This window comes from Musca domestica, unplaced genomic scaffold (assembly GCF_030504385.1).
Source record: "Musca domestica strain aabys unplaced genomic scaffold, Musca_domestica.polishedcontigs.V.1.1 176, whole genome shotgun sequence".
Lineage (NCBI taxonomy): Eukaryota > Metazoa > Arthropoda > Insecta > Diptera > Muscidae > Musca > Musca domestica.
Window position 1 is genome coordinate 279,960 of NW_026712234.1, and position 25,225 is coordinate 305,184.

The following is a 25,225-nucleotide window of genomic DNA, read 5'->3' on the forward strand; positions in this document are numbered from 1 at the left end:
ATCAGTGCTCTAATCCTGGATTCGAATACGTAAGGCGACTCATGATTTATTGGCATTATGAAAATAGCGACAGGTAATGAAATTTCTTGAAATCAAAGTCGTGTTATGCCTAGTACCGAAAAGGGTTTACGGAAATTTGTACAACAAAATTCTTTTGTACGCTTGTAAACAATGTAATGAGCTGTCACTGGAATAATTTTAACTGCTGTGGGACGAGTGGCTTAGAAATAACAGCAGTATGAAGTTTGTTGCAGTTTTTTTATCTCACCTTGTATAAGAGTCCTTCTGAATATTGTAAAAATTATTTCAGGGCCTTAACAACATTTGGTTAATGAACCAATTTCAAAATCGCTCATAAATCCCTAAAATAGTTCGAAATCAATGCCTTATATTTTCTGGTTATATCTAAAAACCAAATGGTAATACCCTCCACTTTAGGGTAAATTACACATTAGAGCCCATTATGACCAACATATACCAATTTTTAGACATATTCATGGGAAAATGTGCCAAAAATCATTAAAATTGCTAACATCGGGAAATACGGCTATATGAGGCCATACAAAAACGTGGACCTATACATACAGTGTATTGCCAAAAGAGCTAGAACCCAATAAGACCAACAAATACCAATTTCTAGACAAATCCGCGAAGAAATGTGGCAAAACCCATTAAAATTCCGAATATAGGGAGGTACCGTCATATGGCGGCTATACCAAATCATGGAAAAATACATGCAATTTTTCGCCAAAGGAGTTAGAACCCATTATGACTTACAAATGCCAATTTTCAGACAAAGCCGTGAAAAAATGTGGCAAAAGTCAACATAATACCGAATATCGAGAGGTATCGTTATATGGGGACTATACCAAAATGTGGACCTATTATTACAATGATTCGCCACACGAACTGGGGCCCATTATGACCAACAAATACCAATTTTTAGACAATTCAGTGCAAAAATGTGGCAAAAACCATCAAAATACCGAATATCGGGAGGTACAGTTATAGGAGGACTATACCGAAATGTGGACCGATATATCTCATTTTCAATACCAACCATCCTAGACACAATACAGGCATCACTTTTGATACGGAATATTATATAAAGTGGTGTTTTTGGAAATTCGTACGAAAAAGTATCACAAAGTACTAAATATTGTACTATTAGGGTCAGAATTCCAAGCATATGCATATTCATTTAAAATTCTCTGAGAACCCCGTTTTTAAAAATAGCAAATTTTATACCCTACAACACTATGTGTTTGGGGTATGATACGTTTGATTGAGCCAACAATTATGTACCACCTTGAAATATTGGTCCTCGATATAGGAAACTGTATATGGATCTTCCCATCTCGCCGAGCTGAGTCGATCTACTTATGTATGTCCGTTCGTCCGTCTGTCCATGTTAATTTTTAACACGACCAAACACAGGAAATTTAGCATGGAATTAGAGGTTAGGGTTAGGCAGAAACGTACCATGGAATAATATTTACCGGGTGAAATTGATCCTTACTTTTACGTAAGAAAATGCGAAAATTTCCATTAAAACGCGAATATCTTTAATCCCGGCGAAACCAGAAACAAACGAACAGGTCACTTTTGACCATTATAGTGATGCTCAGAGACAAGATATGGGATATATAGCAAAATAGGTACAATATACAGGGTGAGATACAAAAATGCAACAACGTCGAGCGCCATAATTTTTTTTTAATTTTATTAAATGGAAGCAAAAATGTTGGAAATATTAGAATAAGTTTAGATATGTTCGAATTGGTCACCTTTGGCACAAATTATGACCTTCAAAAAGTCAATGAAACCGTCACACGCTGCCCGAATGTTACTCTGCTGTATTTTAGCCCATTCCCGGCGAAGCACTTGCTTGAGGTGATCGACACTTTGGTATTTTTTAGTGCCAACCTTGTTTTCCAAAATACTCCAGACATAATAGTCCAACGGATTGGTATCCGGAAATTTTGGGTAGCCATTGTGCGCTGGAAATTAAACAAGGAACATCATTTTGTAATTTAATACACTTTACTTTAATACACCCTCCAGAATATTTTCGCAATAATATTTGGCATGTATTCTGATGTCACGGTCGATTAATACGAGTGGAGAGCGAACATCGGCTGTTATGGTGGTCCACACCATCACCATGGCCGTCGCTTGAGTTCTGGTGGCCAATCGAAGGTGCACATATTCAGCTGACCTCTTCGCAAGTAAACACCATTATTTTGATTGTTTACAAACTGCTGGACAACGAAAGTTTTCTCATCGGAAAAAAACAAGTTTAAAAGTATCAGTCGGTATTGCCGACAGATATATACCCTCAGCCTGTGTTCGATTATTTAAATATAATTTGACTAGTGTTACAATTATTCAAACGTTTGACCCTCTATGGAGCAGGTTCCGAAGGAATGGGCCAATATTGTCCATTTCGTATCGGACCCAAAAATATGATATAAATGTTCCGACGTTCCTAGTATGGATTATATCGACTCACTCCTTCACTTTATATGAGATACGTAATAATTTTTAAAAAGTGTTAAAATGTGCGTGATTTACAATCATCTGATACAAATAAAAAATATTGAGCGAAATATTGGACAAAATTACAAGAAGGGATATTTATTTCCAATTTTATGTGAAATCATAAATACCGATAAATTTCATATTCATATCAGGCTACTTATTGAGAGAAATATTTGAGAATAGCAAGTAGTAAAGTATTGCTAAATTGTTTCGAAAGTTATAACAGATATAATTATTGAAAATTGAGAATCCAGAAGGGGTTTGTAGATATATACTAACTTCACAACGGATCTTGTGTTAGCAAAAATATTTGTGTGTGTGTGAAATTTAAAGAGAGTTGGATATTTATATCGCTTTATTTGAGAGTTTTGTTTTTCAAAATCTTGAACCCTACGTATGGGTGAGAAGAAATTATTCAATCTATACCACTTTTATAACAGATCTTGTGTTGATAGAAATATTGCCAAGATGTGCCAAGTCTAAATGGAATCGGGTGTTAAAATGACGTTTTATGAGCTTCATGGGTATTCAAAATTTCGACACTTTGTGGGGGAGGTTCCAGAAGGAGTGGACCGATACATCCCATGTTAGCACCAGATCTTGGGTTTATAAAAATATTGAAATGTGTGAAATTTGAAGACGTTCGGATCCTTACGTTACATTATTTAAGAGTTATAATTATTCAAAATGTTGACCCTTTGTGGGGGATGTACTTGTTGGAGTGGACCGATAATGTCCATTTTCGCACCCGACCTACCACTGACGCAAATATTAGGATTTGCAAAGTAAGCGCTAGATCGGCTACACATTTCTCTTTCTGTGCAAAAAATATATTTTATATAAATTTTGACCTTTTGTGGAGGAGGTACCAAGAGAAGTGGACCGATGTATTGCCTCTTAGCACCAGACCTTGGCTTAATAAAAATATTGGGATATGTGAAATTTGAAGACAATCGGACTCTTACATCACATTTTATATGAGTTGTAATTATTCAAAATTTTGACCCTTTGTGGGGGAGGTACTTGATGGAGTGGACCGATATTGTCCATTTTCGCACATGACCTAGCACTGATGAAAATATGAAAATTTGCAAAGTTCGAGCAAAATCGGATTGTCGTTTCTCTTTTGGTGCAAAAAATATTTTTTGAAAATTTCGACCTTTTGTAGGGGAGGTACCAGAAGGAGTAGACCGATACATTCCGTTTTTGCACCAGACCTTAGGCTAATAAAATTATTGGGATGTGTGAATTTGAAGACTATCGGACTCTTACATCACATTTTCTAAGAGCTTTAATTATTCAAAATTTTGACCCTTTGTTGGGGGAGGTCCCTGATGGAGTGGACCGATATTGTCCATTTTCGCACAGTGCTAGGTCACTGATGAAAATATGACGATTCGCAAAGTTCGAGCAAAATCGGGTTAACATTTCTCTTTCTGTGCAATAAATTATTTTCTTTGATATGTTGACATTTTGTGTGGGAGATACCAGAAGGAGTGGGCTGATATTGCTCATCTCCGAACTCGATCTAAGTTTTACAAAAGTATTACGATGTACCAAGTTTGTATCAAATCGGATACTCCTTTTGAGAGTTATAGTGCGCACCAGCCAGCCAGACAGACAGACGGACGGACGGACATCGGTAGATTGACTCCAAATGTTCTGAAACGAATTTGGTCCAAAGAGACCTAGGGTCTAAAACCATTATTTCGACTAGGCACGTTATGAACGTATCAAATTATATAAACCCTCTGTAGCCATATGGCTGAGGGTATAAAAAACATTAAGTTCGGCCGGGCCGAACTTTTAATACCATCCACCTTAGGGTAAAGGAAACATTAAAACCCAAAAATTCCAAAATACTTCAGACACAATAGTCCAACGGATTGGTATCCGGAGATTTTGGTGGCCATTTTGTAACCATTCTTGGGTGGCTCGTGCTGAGTGGGATGGTGCTGAGTCCTGTTGGAATGTCCAAGGTCTGCGGCCAAAATGTTTGCGTGTTTAAGGCTTTAATACACACTCCAGAATATTTTCGAGATAATATTCGGCATTTATTCTGATGCCACGGTCGATTAATACGAGAGCGACTATCGGCTGTTATGGCGGTCCACACCACTATGGTGGTGAGTTTCTCTCCGAATTGCAATTCCCTACCAGCACCCTAAAATATAACGTCGAAGTGCTATTTTATTACCAAATGGCCTACATGTGTTGGTCATTTAAATTTTATTAAAATTTCTATTTTTACAAAGCGTTTTTGGTTTTGCAGTTCTGGTTTGGTGTTTCTGGTTGACCATTAGGTTTTCACATATATACATTTTTTTATTATTGGAAAATTGTCATATGGGTATGTGGGGAGGAGGCATGGGGCGGACAGGAGTGGCAAACCAAACTCACATGGCAGTTGTATCATAAAGTAATGCATTGCAAGCCAACCATCCAAGCGATAGCATTGAAAATGGTTGAATCAATGCTGCGAATGCCATTACCAAATTAAATGTGTCACACACACACATACACATTCACACCATACACACACTCACGCATGCTGCACACATATACAAAGAGGAAATGATTTCTAAACGGAATGCAAGGGAAAAAATAAACCCTGCGATAAAACGACAGTTTTTTTTTTGGTGGTTCTCCACCATCAGATACTCATTTGGGTTATGGAGAAGGGCGACAGCGACAACGTCGTTGACGATAACGGAGTTAAAATCGAAAGGGATGCTGCCGGAAATAACAATAACAAAAATTGTTATAAAATTGTAAAGGCTTGGAGCGTTTCGTTTGTCATGGTGCTGGTTGGCTGAGTGACCGACCGACCGACTGGCCACTGCATTTAAGTATTGTGCGATCGCCCTTCGCATTTTGCAATGCCGCTCCGGCCAGTGGGTTAAAGTGCCACGAGTCGTCTGTAATAAAAATGAAATATTAAAGTAACAGTTTGCTGCACATTTTTAAATGCAGAAAATAATTTTTTCACCAACACTTACCACATGGTAACCTCTGTAATAATCGGTGGGAAAAATGCACGCACACACACACACTCGACCATTGAAAAGCGATTTATGGAAGTTGTAATAAAAATTGAATGCATTGTTTTCTTCCCATTTTTTCGGTTACAGAAAATATTAAATGGTATATTTGGTAATTTTATAGGTTTTTTCAAATGGAATATTGTCATATTTAAAGTATAATGAGATGTTCTAAATACTTAGTAATGCGGATACGTGATTCGGCCAGGGTATGAGCAGGAACAAAAGCCATTGCAACAGAAAAAAAACATATGTATAGGAAAAACGAATATAACTGGACCGTTTGCTATACAGCATAGCAGAGACCGTATCTGCTATTCCATATAGAATAGCAGAGACGAGCATAGCAGAGACCGTCTCTGCTATTCTATATAGATTAGCATAGCAGAGGCCGTCTCTGCTATTCTATATAGATTAGCATAGCAGAGGCCGTCTCTGCTATTCTATATAGATTAGCATAGCAGAGGCCGTCTCTGCTATTCCATATAGATTAGCATAGCCGAGACCGTCTCTGCTATTCTATATAGAATAGCATAGCAGAGACCGTCTCTGCTATTCTATATAGAATAGCATAGCAGAGACCGTCTCTGCTATTCTATATAGAATAGCATAGCAGAGACCGTCTCTGCTATTCTATATATAGAATAGCATAGCAGATACCTTCTCTGCTATTCTATATATAGAATAGCATAGTAGAGGTCGTCTCTGCTATTCTATATAGAATAGAATAGCAGAGGCTATTCTATAGCTGAGCATCAATCAGCTATTCTATAGCTGAGCGTCTCTCAGCAATTCTATAGCAATTCTATAGCTGAGCGTCTCTCAGCAATTCTATAGCTGAGCTCCCATATATATCTTCGTCCGATTTGCTTTTATTGTGAACCAAACATGTAATATCAGGCCGAATAGTATGGAATTTTGCACATACAACCAAATTAGGCCTGAAAATAAGTATGCCAAATTTGATCGAAATCGGTTCAGATATAGCTATAGCTCCCATATATATTGTTCATCTGATTTTTTTTTTGGTCCTCCGCAGCCGTAATATGCACTCTGTAACAACAATATTTGGGAAAATATATCAAATGCAGCTCAGAAATACCTTTGCTAAATTTTATCCAGATCGGTTCAGATTTGGATATAGCACGCATACATAACTTCGTCAATATTGACAAATGAGACGAATTGAGTCTAGAAGCTAATATGCCAAATTTGGTGAAGATCGGTTCAGATATAGCTATAGCTCCCATATATATTGTTCATCCGATTTGTTATACTTGTTACCCACAGCCGTAATATGCACTCCGTAACAACGATATTCAGGGAAACATGTGAAATACAGCTCAGAAATATCTTTGCCAAACTTTATCAAGATCGGTTCAGGATTGGATATAACTCCCATATATATCAAATGGGCAATACAAGTCCGAATTTAAAAGATACAAATGCTTCGGCATATTTGTCCTTTGAACTTTAAATTATAATCATAGGGTGTATAATTGAATTATCCCATAAAAAAATGTAATTGTTATATGGAGCTCTACTAAATTAGCAAAGTTGTGTATGGTATCATAAGTCGGCCTCGCCCGACTTTAAGACTTTCTTTACTGGTTTTGATATTTAACACTAAAGGTCGGGTCGAATTATATTTCAAAGATTTAAAATTTTTTAAATGGTGGTGCTTGTATTTCAATCCCTGCTAAAATTGGAATCGAATGTATTTCAAAATTGTTTTTATTGCCCTTATTTTGATTTCATTGGAAATTATCATTACTTTACCATAGCTACTCATACCTTTTTTTCTCTTTTGTGTGTACCCCTACTTATATCATTTCCAGCTAATTTTTTTTTTTTACAAAACAAAAACCATTTTGCAGAGAAAAGCAATATTGGTGTATTTCTTGCTAAATAGCATTCAAACATATGAGTATTGAGCCCCTGGTGCGTATGCATAATATCATTTCCCAAAATAATCATCATACGCTCCAGTGTCATCGCAACACATTCATTGTCTTGATTCTCTGCTCAGCTACTTCCACGAATTCCTGGTACTCAATTGTTGTCAATATTTACTTATAATTTCTTTGATTTTGCATTCATAATATTTTTTCTAAATTCAATTGAAGATGTATCAATACAAAGGTTTTTGGGACTATATTTAAAAATTAAATGGAAACATATTATGGTTTTGCATTTTGTTGTAAAATTCAAGTGAAATTAAAAGTTCATTTAAAATAACAACAACGACAATGGAAGTAGCAACAACAACAACGAGAATATTTAAAAAGTATCTCCCCCGGGCAGGCAGAAATCTCATTCACCTGAGTGATTCTTGTCCCCAATGCAGTGAAATGGCCAGCATTGGCAGGACCACCAGCAGCAATAACAACCAGAACACTAGCAACAAAAACACCAACAATAACAAAGTAGTTTTGCATGAATGCGACGAAATTAAAATTGCAATGAAATTAAATGCACTTTTGCAAATTCAATTTCTTGCTTATTTTCTAGGTTTGTTTGGATGTGTGTGTGTGCGAATGTATGTATTTTTGTGTGTGATTGTGTTTTGTTGTATGTGTGTATAGCTCAAAGTTAGAAGCAGCATTAGCAAAATCACAAGGTACACAGCCGACGACAAATATAAAATCACAAGAGGGAAAGTTATGCGATGGCACAATGGGGGATTAACAGGGGAACAATTGTTAAAATATCTATGGGAACGACAAGATTGGAACAAGTGAACCCTAAATATAGATAGACTACAGATCTATAATGAAAAAATAGTGGTTTTTGTTTTACGAGTTTTCCAATGTCTTCTAATGACATATATTTTACCCAAATGGGCCTTAAGGTATCCTATTGCTGGACTTAATCAAATAATTTAGTACACATTTCAAAAAAAAAAAAAAAAAAAAAAAAAAAAAAACAAGTTAAAAAGTATCAGTCGGTATTGCCGATATATACCCTCATCCTATGTTCGATTAAATAATCGAAATATATTTGACTAGTGTTACAATTATTCAAATGTTTGGCCCTCTATGGAGCAGGTTCCGAAGGAATGGACCAATATTGTCCATTTCGTACCGGACCCAAAAATATGATATAAATATTCCGACGTTCCTGGTTTGGATTATATCGACTCACTCCTTCACTTTATATGAGATATGTAATAATTTTTAGAAAATGTTAAAATGTGCGTGATGTACCAGATATAGCCTACCGAAATATTCCATTTTTATACTTCATCTGATACAAATAAAAACTATTGAGCGAAATATTGGGCAAAATTACAAGAAAGGATATTTACTTCCAATTTTATGCGAAACATAAATTCCGATAAATTTCATATTCATATCAGGCTTCTTATTGAGAGAAATATTTGAGCATAGCAAGTAGTAAAGAATTGCTAAATTGTTTCGAAAGTTATGACAGATAAAATTTTTGAAAATTGTTACACTTTGTGGGTGAGGTACCGGAAGGGGTTCGCAGATATATATCAACTTCACAACAGATATGTGTTGGCAAAAATATTTGTATGTGTGAAATTTGAAGAGAGTTGGATGCTTATTTCGCTTTATTTGAGTGTTTTGTTTTTCAAAATCTTGAATCCTATGTATGGGGGAGGTACCAGAAAAAATGGTTCGATCTATACCACCTTTATAACAGATCTTGTGTTGATGGAAATATTGAGATGTGCCGAGTCTAAATGGAATCGAATGTTAATTTGGCGTTTTATGAGCTTCATGGATATTCAAAATTTCGTGGATATTCAAAAGATCTTGGGTTTATAAAAATATTGGAATGTGTGAAATTTGAAGACGTTCGGATCCTTACATCACATTTTATAAGAGTTATAATTATTAAAAATGTTGACCCTTTGTGGGGGAGGTACTTGATGGAATGGACCGATACTGTCCATTTTAGCACCTGACCTAGGACTGACACAAATATTAGGATTTGCAAAGTTAGAGCAAAATCCGATAATCGTTTCTCTTTCTGTGCAAAAAATATATTATATAATTTTTTTTTTTTTTGAAAATTTCGACCTTTTGTGGAGAGGTACCAAAATGAATGGTCCGATGTATTCACTCTTAGGTTAAAAAAAAATATTGGGATATGTGAAATTTGAAGACAATCGGACTTTTAAATCACATTTTATAAGAATTGTAATTATTCAAAATTTTGACCTTTTGTGGGGGAGGTACTTGATGGAATGGACCAAAATTGTCCATTTTCGCACTTGACATAGAACTGACGCAATTATTAGGATTTGCAAAGTTCGAGCAAAATCGGATTATTGCTTCTCTTTATGTGCAGGATTTTTTTTTTTTTTTGAAAATTTCTACCTTTTGGGGGAGGTACCAAAAGGAGAGGACCGATACATTCCACCCCAGACCTTGGTATAATAAAATTAATGGGATGTGTGAAATTTAAAGACTATCGGACTCTTAAATCACATATTATAAGAGTTGTAATTATTCAAATTTTGAGCATTTGTGGGGGAGGTACTTGATAGAGTGGACCGATATTGTCCATTTTCACACCTGACCTAGCACTGATGAAAATATTAGGATTCGCAAAGTTCGAGCAAAATCGGATTATCCTTTCTCTTTCTGTGCAATAAATTCGTTTCTTTGAAAATTTTGACATTTTGTGTGGGAGGTACCTGAAGGAGTGGACCGATATCGCCCATCTCCGAACTCGATCTAAGTTTGAAAAAAATATTACGATGTACCAAGTTTGGATCAAATCGGACACTTCCTTCGAGAGTTATCGTGCGCACCAGCCAGCCAGACAGACAGACAGACGGACGGACATCGGTAGATCGACTCCAAATGTTCTGAAACGGATTTGGTCCAAGGAGACCTAAGGTCTAAAACCGTTATTTGGACTAGGCACGTTTTGACCGTATCAAATGATATATACCCTCTGTAGCCATATGGCTGAGGGTATAAAAAAAACCCTCCATAACTCAATTTCAGGAAGCAACAGAGGCCTCAATATCGAATTTCGGGATTCCAGCCCTTCACGCAGTACCTAATTTAGTACCACTTAGTACTTTTCGAAACTTATAGTACACATTTCCAATACAACCACCATATTTTAACCACAGACACCAACAGTGACATCTATATCAAATTTCAGGATATCAGCTCTACTTTATCACCAAATACAAAATATAGTACCATTTAATACTTTTCTTGCAATTATAGTACATATTTCCAATACCACCTCCATATCTCAAATCCCAGGTACTAACAGACACCTCAATATCGAATTTCGTGATAGCAGGTCTATCCCTTTACTTAATACCAAATTTAGTACCATTTAGTACTTTTCGTACAATTTTAGAACACATTTCCAAAACCACGTCCATATTTTGACCACAGACAGCAACAGAGACCTCAATATCAAATTTCGGCATTCCAGCTCTATTCCTTCATATAATATAGGGCGCATTTCCCAACCACTGCCAAATCTCAGACTCAGATACTATCAGTAATCTAAATATCAAATGTCAGGATTTTATATTTATCTCTTTATCCCTTTATCCAATACTATTTACCATTTAAGCTCCATATATCCAGACTACACACGAACTGCGAGCCTTATACCAATTTTCAGATTTCAATCACTATCTGTTCACCCAATTCCAAATTGTACGAAATATAGTACTGTTAAGTATTTTTCGTGCATATGTAGAACATATTTAATAAACTACCTCCATATGTCAATCTCGTATACCAACAGTGATCTTAATGTCACATTTCAGGATTTAAGCTCTGTAAATTTCCCCATTAAGAAATTTAGTTCCTTTTAGTACAATTATAGTACCATTGCCAAAACTACCTATCTCAAATCAACATACTAACAATGACCTTAATATGAAATTTTGGGATGCCAGATCTATCCCTTCACTCAGTACACAATTTAGTACCACTTGGTGCTTTTAGAACAATTACCACTACCACTTAGTACTTTTCGTACAATTAAAATACATATCTCCAAAACCACATTCATATCGCAATTCCAGATACAAACAAGGAAATTTTAGGATTACAGCTTTATCCCTTCACCCAATACTAAATTTAGTACCCTTTAGTACTTTACATAGTACACACTTCCAAAATCACCGCCATATCTCAACTTCAGATATTAAAAGAGACCTCTTCATCAAATTTAAGGATTACAACTCTAACCATACACCCAATACCAATTTTAGTATTTTTCGTACAAAAGTAGGACGCATTTCCAAACCACTGCCAAATCTCGACACACAAATACCATCCGTAGTCTAAATTTCAAATTTGAGAATTATGTCTCCACCCATGTACCCAATACTAAATGTAGTACCATTCAGTACTTTTTCGTACAAATATAGTACACATTTCCGAAACCACCTGCATATGGGTAGGCTTAACATGAACATGTTCAACAAATGCTAAATAGTACCAAATATAGTACAATTTAGTACTTTTCGTGCACTAGTAGTACACATTTCCAGAACCTTCACATTATCATGGACCTAATACCAACAGGGACCCCAAAACAACATTTCCAATTTTCAAATGTTTCACCCTAAACTAAACTTTTTTAAATTTAGTACCATTTAGTACAGTTCGCACACTTAGTACAGATTTCCAAAACCATCTTCATATATCAAACTTACTTTCCAACCTTGACTCGCAACCTAATTTGCAATTTTTTACCTCTATCCGTTCACATAACACCAAATGGTACCATTTTCGAAATTTATTATTATTTTGGAACTTTTCGTGACCTTCAAATTCGAAGTTCCAAAAACTTTTTGGTACCTCTATCCTGCGTTACAACTAAGACCGTAATATCAAATTTGAGGATTCCGAGCCATGTAGGTCCACGTCTTCGTATAGCACCCACATAACGATACCCCCGATATTGGGTATTTTAATGATTTTGATGTCATTATTTAACGGAATTGTTTCAAATTTCGCATTTGAAGTTCGTAATGAATACTACAGCTTATGACAGAAAATAATCTGTGCAGGTCCACGTCTTCGTATAGAAGCCATATAACGGGTGATGATTTTAGCGATATTATTCACCAGAATTTTTTTTTATAATTTGGTTTTTAAAGTTCTTAATGTATACCACAACCTATGCCAGAAAATTGTCTGTGCAGGTCCACGTTTTATAACCCACATGGTACCTCCTTATATTCGGTATTTTGATGATTTTAGCTACATTATATACAGATTTTTTTTTCAAGTTTCGCATTTGAATATTGTGATAACCTATGACAAAAATTGCCTATGCAGGTCCACGACGCCGTATAGACCCTAATATACGGCTACATTCGGAATTTTTAACGGATTTTATATTTTGAAAATTGCCAAATTTGTACAAAATGGTGGAGAGTATTCAAAGTTCGGCCCGTCCGAATTTACAGGTCGTTTTCTTGTCATATATAAAACTTATTTTCCAACATTGATTGTCATACCAAATTTATATTTTTAGTTCTGACCATTCACGTGATACGAAATGGTACCAAATATTGTACATTTTACACACCCACGGTAATCCCAACTCTAACTCTTTTGGTTCAGCCAAATCTAAATTTACCCAAATTTAGTACAATTTAGTACACATAAGTACGATTTTCCATAACTACTAACATCATACAATACAATAGAAATCTTATTTCCAAATTTCAGGATTCCAGCTCCATTGTTTCCCCCAAAACTTAAATTGTACCAAATTTAATACATTTTAGTACAAATTTTTAAAACTTTCTATCTTTCTTTAAAACTTCCAATCATACAATGTAATAGTAATCTAATTTCCAAATCCCTGTATTCCAACGCTATTGATTTACCCTAATTGAAATCACAATCCAACAATCCGCCAGTAATGTTAATTTCAAATTTGAGAATTCTAATGATATTGGTTATTTTAAAACATAAATTGTACGAAATTAAGTACCATTTAGTACACAGGAGTACCAATTTCCAAAACATCCTATGTACACCAATTCTAAAATGCAATATTATTTTTCTTTCCAAATTTCAGCGTTACATCTCTATTGGCTCACCCAAATCGAGATTCTACCAAATTTAGTACCATTTATTACTTTTCGCCCACACAAGTAAAAATTTCGAAAACAACATCCATTTCCCAATCCTATTCTCTGTCAGTAATTTTCGTTTCTAATTTCAGGATTCCAGCTACATCCATTTCTCCAAATTTGACTTGTCCCAAATTTAGTACCGTTAGGTACCTTTCGTATACATGTGTACACACTTCTAAAACTACCTCCTTACATTGACCCTACAGCTTCACCTTGATTCCATTCCAAATCTCAAGTTTTTAGCTCTAGCTGTTCACATGGTACGAATTGGTAACACATTTTAGTAGTTTTCGTACACTAATAGTTCAAATTTCCAAAAACCCTTTGGTACATCGATCATACACTCTGTCAGTCACCCACATTCCAAATTTAAGAGTTCTAGCTCTACCGCTTCCTCAACTACAAAGGGTACCATACTTTTCGTACCGCTCTAGTACGAATTTCTAAGCGTGGCACTGGATCTAAGCCTAGTCCTCAGCCGAAATTTTTTTTGTTACGATAAAGTAAATGTATTAACATCCCATTCCCCCACTGTGTCGCCTCGAGTTATTTCTACCTTTTATACAATTGTTGGAGTTTAAAAATGCTATGTTAAAAATAAAATTTAGTTTGAATGAAGAACGACTTACTGCAGATGCAGCATAATTTATTAAATGTACAAATTCGGTACTCAAACCCTCCAACATACACCCATACATGCATAGACTCCCATGTTTGTGCTCTGGTTCGCTTAAAATACAACCAAACGCCGCCAAAGGCTGTAGTTTTTAGTTTTAGGAAAGGTAATGCTGGCAGCAATGTTTCAGCAAAATATTCATTCATATATTCTAGCGGAACAGCAGGACCCCAAAAACGAAGAGAAGGTGGCAATATTTGCTAACTTTTATTTCTCTGAATATTTGGCTCAGGGCCAGGACCATAGGCTGGCTTACAAAACACTGCTGCTGATGATGATGACGAAGAACAACTGGAAGTCGTATGAATTTGTGATTATTTTTAGTTTGTGTGTGTACGTGTCTTTGTGTGAGAGTGTTTGTGTGTGTGTGAGTGTCATTTGCTGTGAATGATGACAAGAGAATGACAAAATTTGTCATACAACCGAAAATTGGAAATGCCAAAAAGAGAAAGTAAGGGAAATAGTTTCCCTCTTCCCACTCCCCTCTTCTGAACTTTTTAATCGATTTAAGAGTTCACAGAAGATTTTGTTGGCTATTTTCTTTTTATCTAATCAGATTTGGGGGAGAGATTTAGCTTTTTTTGCTTAAAGAGATTTAAATTCAAATTAGGAACACTTTTGGAATGACCTTGAAATGAATAGTCTTTTTGCTGTGGTTATTGCTTCTCTTTTAAAGGGAAATTGGGATATTCATTAGTGAACAATGATTAGCAGGATTAGTTTTTAATTACCATCAAAATAAGAAAGAGTGGAAAAATGCTCTTGAATTAAATTCTTTAATTAGTAAAGCTGAAAAGAAATTAAAGTCGAAGATTAGAAAAAATTATTGGTGGGAGCTTCCTATACATTATATGGAGTTTAGAGAAAGAATCTGGCTTCTGGCGGTCTAGGTCTTGGAGGCTTTCCTTTGGAAGAAATTCTTACTAAGGTCTTAAAAATTGGAAGATCTTCATTGGGACTCTTACAGATAGAAGACCTTCTACGATATCTAAAGATATAAAATCTGAAGAAAGTAAGCTAGAGAAAAGAGAACCATAGGTGTTCTTCTATGAATAGAAGTCCATAATGAGGTTTTCTAAAGACAAAAATCATTCTGTAGATATAGAGAGAATTTATTCGGACACTGTTCGCTGAGAGAATATCTTTTGGAAGTTTTAGGGAAGGTTTTATTTTATTTACTTCACATGAGGGGGATGTATCAGAAGAAGTAAATTGCACTTAATGAGATTTATAATAAATTCAAAATTTTAACCTTCTGGGGGAGGTTATGAACAGTATCTGGTTCCGTAAGCATGTTCGGTGCCCGAAAATACTCTCAATTACAATCATGGGGATTATGTCCGGTTTTTGTTGGTTATAACTCCCATAATAAAGTGGAAATATTTTCGGACATAATTTCCAAGAAGATAACTAGGCTTATGTTGGGTTAAGGGGCTATGACCTGTAATTTTTATCAGAAGTAGGTAAGGGCATTATGTATTTTCGTATTTGTTTGTAACATAAAGAAGAAAGCGAACATCATAAAATTTCTTTCTGAGTCGATTTATGCAAGTCAGTCTGTAAGTCCGTCTGTCCATGTATTTTTGTGAACATAATGCAGCTCGCAATTATTATCCAATTGAAATGAAATTTTCTAAACAATATTTATTTGGCCCAAGTACGAACTCTATTGAAATTGGTGACAATCAGTTCAAATTTAGATAAAACTCAAACTTATATCCTCAACCAAACTCGGGTTAATTGTCAGTCCAAATCGGTTCAGATATAGCTATAGCTGCCTTATATATGTTTTATTTGATTTGGGGGTTTTAATGCACTCCACAACGATAATCTTTGGTACCAGATATCAGATACAGTTCAGAAATAAGCTCCTATAATTTTTCAAGATTGCTTCAGATTCTGATATAGCTTTTATATATATCTTTATACCAATTTATGTTTGTTTTGCACCAAATGGCTAATATCAGCTCAATTCGGTCTGGAAGCAAGTGCATCAAATTTGGTGAAAATAGATTTAGATATAGCTATAGCATCCATATATATGTTTTTATGAGCTTCATCGATATTCAAAATTTTGACCCTTTGTAGGGGCGATACCAGAAGGAGTGGACCAATGTATCCCATCTTCACAGCAGATCTTGTGTTAGTAGAGATATTGTGATGTGTGTAATTTGAAGATAATCGACACTTACTTCACATTTTATAACAGTTAAAATTTTTCAAAATTTTGACCCTTTGTAAGGGATGTTCTTGATGGAGTAAACCTATATTGTGGGAAAGTTGCAACAAAATTGGATTATCCTTTCTCCTTCTGTGCTAGCCATATGGCTTAGGGTATAAAAATATAGAATCTGTACAGATACCCTACAACACCGCAATATGTTAGATGCCCCTTTATGTCAAATTCCATTTTGAAATTATGTAATAGCATTTTGAGCAGGGACATTTGCCCAATATTTACGCACTCCGTTGTGTTGTTAGAAGTTGTGGTCCATTTTACAGCTAAATACAACCCAGTGGTCATCAAAATGCTAGACTTCTTCCCTGTCTTTAACTCTCTTCCCAGGCGTGTCGATTGGCTTCAATTGTGTGATCAGGAAATTTTTTCTGTTTTTGGTTTATTTGAACCTCTAAACATTTCATGATCATCTCCAAAAGCAAGGGACCCTTCTGTGTCTCGAAATTTATACTCATCTATATGATTTGTTTGTCTACGATATTTGGCTATATTCGTCAACGAAAGCATAAAAAGCAGAACCTTGCCTTTTGTGTATTTCGGATATCGCCTGTGGTATTTTTTCATACAAAAGTGCTTGTCCATCCTACTCGCTCCCCTAAACTCTAACTTCATGCGAGTTTTCGTGTCCTTTGGTTTCTATTTGAGACAATTATAAAGGCTGCAAAATCAGGAACAATTTTAGTTGTTCGTTCATTTCAACCCCTAAATATATTGCGGACATCTTTGAAAGCAATAGTTCTAGCCCTTCTGAGCCTAACCTTACCCTTGTGAAAATTTTCGTGAGGTTCGGACGATAATTGCAATCTGTATAAAATAACCCCAACATGTGTTGTAAGGTGAAAAACTATTACAAAATATACACTTCAATATTTTAAGTCAAATTGAAATTGATGCGATCAAAAATATGAAAAAATAAAAATATGTCAAAAAATGCTACAAAATCTATATTAACAGCATTATTGGCATATTTTATTATTTTAGATTTTATACTTTAATGCCAAGAAGGCATTCTGAGTTGACAAATTTGTCAAAATCGGTCCAGCCGTTCTTGAAATATAAGCATTCTAGCTTACATCCCCTTTCTCTGTGTATATATATTGTAGATATTTCGCTTAATATATCCGATATATTTACTATCGCCATCTACGTAACGGTCAGATTTGACCTGTTCGTCTAAGAGCAATATGATTCTATTCTGGCTCTAGTCCCACCTCCATTCTAAATTTCGTGAAGATCGGGCCATAATTGCGACCTTTAGAGTGATTACAAATTAACATGGACAGACGGACATACATAGCTAGATCGACTCAACTCGGCGAGATAGGAAGACCCACAGGTACTTTCCTATGTGGGAAACCAATTTTTTTGAGGTGTTACATAATTATTGGCCCAATCAAACTTATAATGCCCCCATCACATAGTGTTGTAGGGTATAAATACCTTCAAGATGTTTTTTGTAGATAAAGGGCAATTAGGAAAGATTGAATGCAAAATCAAAGAAATTATAAATTAATATTGACGACAATTGGGTATCAGAAATTCGTGGAAGTAGCTGTGAAGAGAATCAAGATAGTCAATGTCTTGTCACGACATAGGAGCGTATGATTTGTATTTTGGGAACTGATATTATGCATACGCAACAGGGGTCCTTGTTTCAATGGTAATAGGTACAAATACGAGTGTGGTTTTCCGCAAAATGTTGCTCTTTTGTAAAAACAAGAAAATGCTGAAAAAAGTTAATTTCAAAAGAAATCAAGGTAAGTGATGGGCAATAAATGCAAATAAAAATAAAATTGATGCTAATATTAGCAGGGATGTACATATAACCTCTACCAGAAGATTATAATTAAAAAAGTTTAAGTTTAAATGATATATTTCGAATCTACGGTTAATAATTAGGGTTATTTAAACATGACGATATAACTCGAAAGTTTAAAAAATTGTTATTACAAAACTTAAAAATGTGAAATCAACTGTTACCACCAGCTTTTAAACTTTTTTTAATTTTCACGAATTTCTCCGACTTACGTTATGGAGTTAATATTATGGCTTTGGGGGCTAAAATAACAAATCAGATGAATATTACATTTTGGAATTATAGCTATATCTGAGCCAATTTTTACCAAATTTGCCATACTTACCAATATTATACATCGGTGCACAATAAAAGACAAATCGGATGAACATATATATGGGAACTATATCCAAATTTAATCCGATTATCTCAAATTTAACTAGAGTAAAACAAATGACTTGCGTAAAATTTTATCTAAATCGGATTATAAATGTGACCTGTATTTTTTTCTCAAAAATACATGGACGTCCGTCTGTCTATATGTTTTTGTGAATAAATCGTATTAGAATATGATTCTAAATAGATCATCAAAAATAACTATGGATCTATATCGCTTCCTTCTTCATGTTACAAACAAATACACACAGATATAATGTCCAGACCAGTGGTGCAGGATTTCAAAACCTCTATCTGTAAATAAAAGTTTTCTTTTAAGAGATCTTCTGTAAATAGTGACTTCAATACTAAATTTCAGGAAACCATCTCTATGCCAACATCCTACTGCACATTTTGTGACACTTTGCACTTTTCCTACGTTCATAGTACGTATTTCCAAAACCAACTCCATATCTTAACCACAGACATCAATAGTGATACCAAATTTAGTACTATTTAGTACTGTTCGTATAACTATAGTACGCATTTCCGAGCCGCCTCCTTATCTCAAGTCCGCACACAAACAGAATTTTAAAATTCGGGATTTCATTTCTACCCCTTCACCCAATATCGAATTTAGTACCACTTAGTACTTTTCAAACAATTATGGCACACATTTCCAATATCACCTCCTTCTCCTAAGTACAAACACCAAGTGTTACATCCATATAACATTTGAGGTTTTAGCTCTCTCCCTTCATCCAACACCAATTTAGTAACATTTAGTGGTATTCGTACAGTTAAAGTATACATTTCCAAAATCAGCTCCTTCTCTCAACCTCAGATACATACAGTGTTGCGAACTTCAAATTGTAGAGTTTTATTTTTCCCCTTCTGCCGAGACCAAATATAGTAATATCTAATATTTTCGGTACAATTAAAGTACATATTTCCAAAACAAGCTCTACAACATCTACAATGAATTTCAGGATTTTAGTCCTATTCCTTAACCCAATACCAAATTTACTACTTTTTATATAACTATAGCATGCATTTCCAAAACCACCTTCATATCTCAATCCCAAATATAAAGAGAGAGCTTCATACAAAATTTAAGAATACCAGCCCTATCACTTCACCCAAATTTAGTACAATTTCGTACTTTTCGAATAATTAAGGTGCACATTTCCGAAACCACCTTCATATCTCAATTTCAGATATTAACCGATACATCAATATCAAATGTGATGATTTCAATTCTATCCATACACCCAATAACAAATTTAGTACCATTTAGTACTTTTCGTTCAATTCTAGGACACATTTCCTAACCATCTGTCACCATTAACCAAATTGTTTCAATTTTAGTACCATTTAGTACAGTTATCATTTAGTTACATATTTTCGAAACCAGCGTCGTATATCAAACTTACTTTCTAAATATGATTCTCGTACCAAATGTTTAGCTATATCTGTTTACATAATACCCAATGGTCCTATTACCACTTTTCGTAACCTTAAATTTCATATCCTCCATATCTCAATCGTACTCTCCCCCAATAATGTTAATTAAAAAATTTCAGAATTCAAGCTTAATCCGTTGCTCTAATTTCGAATTGTACCAAAATTAGTACCGTTTTGTACTTTTCGTATACATGGGAATACACTACCAAAAACTACTTCCTTACATCGATTCTACTTCTCAATCTTGATTCGCATTCCAAATTTCAAGTTTTATGTTCTAACCGTTCAAATGATACGAAATGACACCAAATATAGTACATTTTAGTAATTTTCGTACACTTATAGTACGAATTTTTTCTAAAACTGTTTGGTACATCCATCAAATACTTTATCAGTGACCCTCATCCCAAATTTAAGAGTTCTAGTTGTCCTTATTCGTCCAATGCGAAGGAGCCATATTTAGAAACTTTTAGTAATTTTCGTGCCGTTCTAGTATGAAGTTCCTAAAACCCAGCCCTTTCCGACCCTTCGGACCAATTTCAATTATTTTATGTATATTATTCATATTCCTATTTAGCGGCCCTGGCTTTACGCTCCTTTCCCCATGTGAAATTGTTTTAATTACAGTGAAGTAATTGTAAGTCCCCCCTCCCCCTATCCCCATTCCGCACTATCTTGTAATCGCCTCAATTTAATTTTTATTTGATGCTTTGTCAAGATTACATTACAAAACTAAAATAATTCTCTTAAGTAGGAACGTTTACAGAATGGGGATAAATTTACAGAATTAAAAACGGTTGTAATGCTAATCTCTAGGGGAGCAAAAGGGGTGGGGTACTATTGTATTTGAACGCATTTTCTTCGAGAAAACACAGATTGTCAGGCTCTTTTCCTTTGACAATGTAAATAAATTAAATGACAACTATCGCCGCTTTTTGCATTTTTCTAAATGCAGCTAGCCTCTCTCTCTCTCTCTCTCTCTCAAAAAACGGAAAACAACAACAAAATGAGTCCCCCTTGCAATCTGTTGGGATTCCCAGGGAAAAAATTAAACTTAAAAGTGCACACACACACGCACACATACACAAGAAAAACAACACAGATGTTAATGTTCAGATGTTGCAATTTCTGCAATATTTGATGTACACAAGTTGTACTGGCTGCCACATAAAGGGAATGGGTGGCGAGAGAGAGGGGTCTCCTGTGCAACTGTGCGGCATGTTTATTTTGATTTATAACTTTTCCCTTTAGTTTTCTTAGTTTGATTTGAAAAGTGAAGCCTTTAACTTATTTACAGTGGCCTAGGCGAGGAGAGTAGGCAAAATGATGACGAAGTTGGGTGATGCTGCTGCCAGAGTTGATGACTTTGTTAATACATTTCCTCTCCCCCCATCACCTCCCTTTTTGCATTCCTCTACTTCTTAAAGGGTTTCTTCGAAACCAGTCAGTCAACTGGCAATGGACAAGTTTTCGTCTTTTTGACATATTGTCGCAGTTTGTTAAAGTAATTAAATCACTTTGTTTCACTGTGTGAGTGAGGGAGTCTATATGAGTGTGTGTGTGTGAGTGATTTTTCGTAGATTTATGAGTAACACTTTTTTTTCCCCGTATTTTTATGAAATCGTATGCTAGGTTGGCTTTGATGTAATTTTGGGAAGCCACGGCAAAATTGAGAGAGAGAGAGAGCAACGAAAACTGAATTACATGACTTTAACTAAACAAAAGTTAAATTAAACTTTGTCATATGTTTTTGGAAGGTAGGTATGAACGCCGATGCTGATGCTGGCGCATATTGCATACGGAGGCTGGTTATTGCAGCTGCCATGGATGCCATTGCTTTTCACTTTTCTTGTCTATGCAACGACATGACATTCACTAATACATGTCGACTGTGTGTATAGGCAGCTGCAGTGGTAATACATGTGACATTGTATGGATGTCGAAGTTGTATGAAATCGGCGACAGATGGAATGGCGCTATAGCATTGAGAAATGTATCAACTAGACCTTTTCCAAAAAATCTATTATTGTTAGGAAATTTTGAAGTAATTTCATAAGCTGTATTAAACCATATATTTTTCGGTTTATACCAAGTAGGCTTTGAATTTCGAATTAAAAAAAAAATCCTAAAATTTCTAACAAAATAGATATTGAAAATTTGAGATATTTGGGAAATCGATATATCCTAAGTCAAAATAATCCAACAAATCCTTGAAATTTATATCCTAATAAAGAATCATCGACGCTTTAATTTTGAACGATTCTACAAGAATTTTGAATTTAGACTGCAAACAAACGGATTTAACAATACAAATACGAAATAGAATTGTTGATATTTGAATGAAACCAGAGGCAACAAGAGGAATTATGGCAATCCCTTTAACAATCCCTTTTTGATTCAAATTTAGCAGCATATAATTTATGAATCACACATCACGGATTTATATGGTGAGTCGAAAATAATTCACATTATTTGTTTTATTAATTCTAGATAATACCACAAATATTAAGATTTCATACACCGATTTCGTATTAGATGAAAAAAGTTATATCGATAATTTTGACTTACCTTTGATAATGCATTTTTAGCGCTCGACCTAGCTCGGTGTGCGTCCATCTGTCAAGCTTGTTGACCAGTGCGTGCGAAAACTCTCGAGAGAGTTCGGTGTGCCTCCGACCGTCGGTCTGGTTGGCTGGTGCGCACGAAAACTCACAAAGGAGTTGTTAAATTTCATTTAAACTGGTCTACTGGCAAATATACTAGACAGGTTACGTTCGTAAATGGGCCATGTCGGTCCACGTTTTCGTATAACTCCTATATAACGCTACCTCTCGATATTCAGTATTTTGATAATATTGGTACCATTATTCAACGGAATTGTGTTAAATGTCGTATTGCAAGATCTTAATGGGTACTGCAACCGATGACAAAAAATTACTTGTGCAGGTAAACGTCCTAATATAGCCCGCATATAGCGTACCACCCAATACCCAACGGTATTTTTATACCCTCAGCCATATGGCTACAGAGGGTATATATCATTTGATACGGCCAAAACGTGCCTAGTCGAAATAACGGTTTTAAACCCTAGGTCTCTTTGGACCAAATCCGTTTCAGAGCATTTGGAATCGGTCTAGCTATGTCCGTCCGTCTGTCTGGCTGGTGCGCACAATAAGTCTCGAAGGGAGCATTCAATTCGATCGTAATATTTTTGTTAAACTTAGATCGAGTACGGAGATGGGCAATATCGGTCCAATCTTTTTAAATAATCGAACATTGGCTGAGGGTATACATCTGTCGGCAAAACCGACCGATACTTTTTACTTGTTTTTATGAAAGACACTATAGACCGGAATTGCTTCAAGTTTCGTATATAAAGACCCTAATGAGTAACACAATCTATGACAGAAAAATGTCTATGCAGGTCCATGTTTTTGTACAGCCAAATTATTACGGTACCTTTCTTTATTCGGCATTTTGATGATGTTAACGGAATTGTCTCAAATTTCGTATTTAATGGGTCCCATACAACGGTTTTCATGTAAGCGCTATTTTTCGACGGATTTTTCAAATATTAGAAAATATTCTGCTTCCGTTTCACCTGATTTTCAAACAATCAATATACCTAATGTTAGCTATTTTGATGATTTTCGTGGGGGATAGCGAAATGTGAACCAATGTCATACATTTTAAATAACAAAAGACCTATGTGTATTAAAGGGGTTATTCGTGAGATATAAATGTTTCCATGTTGTCTTTCCATACGACAATTAAAGCGGAATTGTCTGCACAGACCTTTAACATAGCATGACAAATAGTCTAAAGGTGTTAAATCGCACAATCGCGGCGGTCAATTGATAGGGCCTAGATGAGAAAAAATGTTCTTTAAACTCGCCTTTCAATAAGTCCATTGCTACGCTTGTTGAGTATCACAGCCTTGTTCAAACCACATGTCATGCAAGTCTTACATTGTGGGCAAAAAGGTTGGATACCATACTACGGTATATGATTTTCATACTTGCTCTAAAGCGTGACCAAAATCTGGGATCTGGGACAAATTTGAAGAAAATCGGAAAGTGATTTAACGGAATACGAGAGTTATTATTATACCCCCACCATTCTATGGAGGGTATCTTAACTTTGTAACTCCTCGAAATATTACAATTTTGTGTATTTCAGACAAAATACAAGAAATCAGCTGACGAGCCATTTTTCGGCCACTGTGACACGGCTTCGATCCAAACCAGTTCTGCTAATCTTGCTGTTTTTTTTTTTTTTCGTCGTGTTTACTTGCCAAAGAGGTCAGCTGAAAATGTGCACCTGATGATGGTGTGGGCCGCCATAACAGCCGTTGGCCGCTCTCCGCTCGTATAAATTGACCGTGACATCAGCATAAATGCCGAATGTTATAGCGAAAATATTGTAGAGGGTGCATTAAAGCCTTGGGCACACAAACATTTTGGCCGCAGACCTTGGACATTCCAACAGGACTCAGCACCATCGCACACAGCACGCGCCACCTAGGAATGGTTACAAAATGAGGTTCCTCGAGGTCCGTTCATATCCAGCCCACAATGGTCACCAAAATCTCCGGATACCAATCCGTTGGACTATTGTGTCGGGAGTATTTTGGAAAGCAAGGTTGGCACTAAAAATGCTAAAGTGTCGATCACCACAAGCAAGCGCTTTGCCGGGAATGGGCCAAAATATCACAGAGCAACATTGCGGCAGCCTGTGACGGTTTCATTAGCCAAAAGTGCCAAAGGTGACCAATTCAAACAAATCCAAACTTATTCTAAAATTTGATGCTATTTCCGACATTTTTTACTTTCATTCAAAAAAATTTAGAAAAAAAAATTAAAAAAAATATGGCGTTTGATTTTTTTGCAGTTTTTTTTTATCTCAGCATGTATACTTACAGAGTTATACAAAGCCAATTTTGGGGTGAAAACTTCAACTTCTTTAAGAGTTGTGCTCCAGCCAGATA

At 35.5% G+C, this 25,225-nt stretch overlaps 1 long non-coding RNA gene across 1 annotated transcript in view; it reads left to right on the top strand.

Moving 5' to 3' along the window:
- Nucleotides 1–22,351: 22,351 nt before the first annotated feature.
- LOC131801806 (uncharacterized) overlaps nucleotides 22,352–25,225 on the top strand; it is an 87,301-nt gene continuing 84,427 nt past the window's right edge. Inside the window, exon 1 of the long non-coding RNA XR_009341925.1 lies at nucleotides 22,352–22,685. This is a non-coding gene — a long non-coding RNA (uncharacterized LOC131801806). The remainder of the gene's footprint in view (nucleotides 22,686–25,225) is intronic.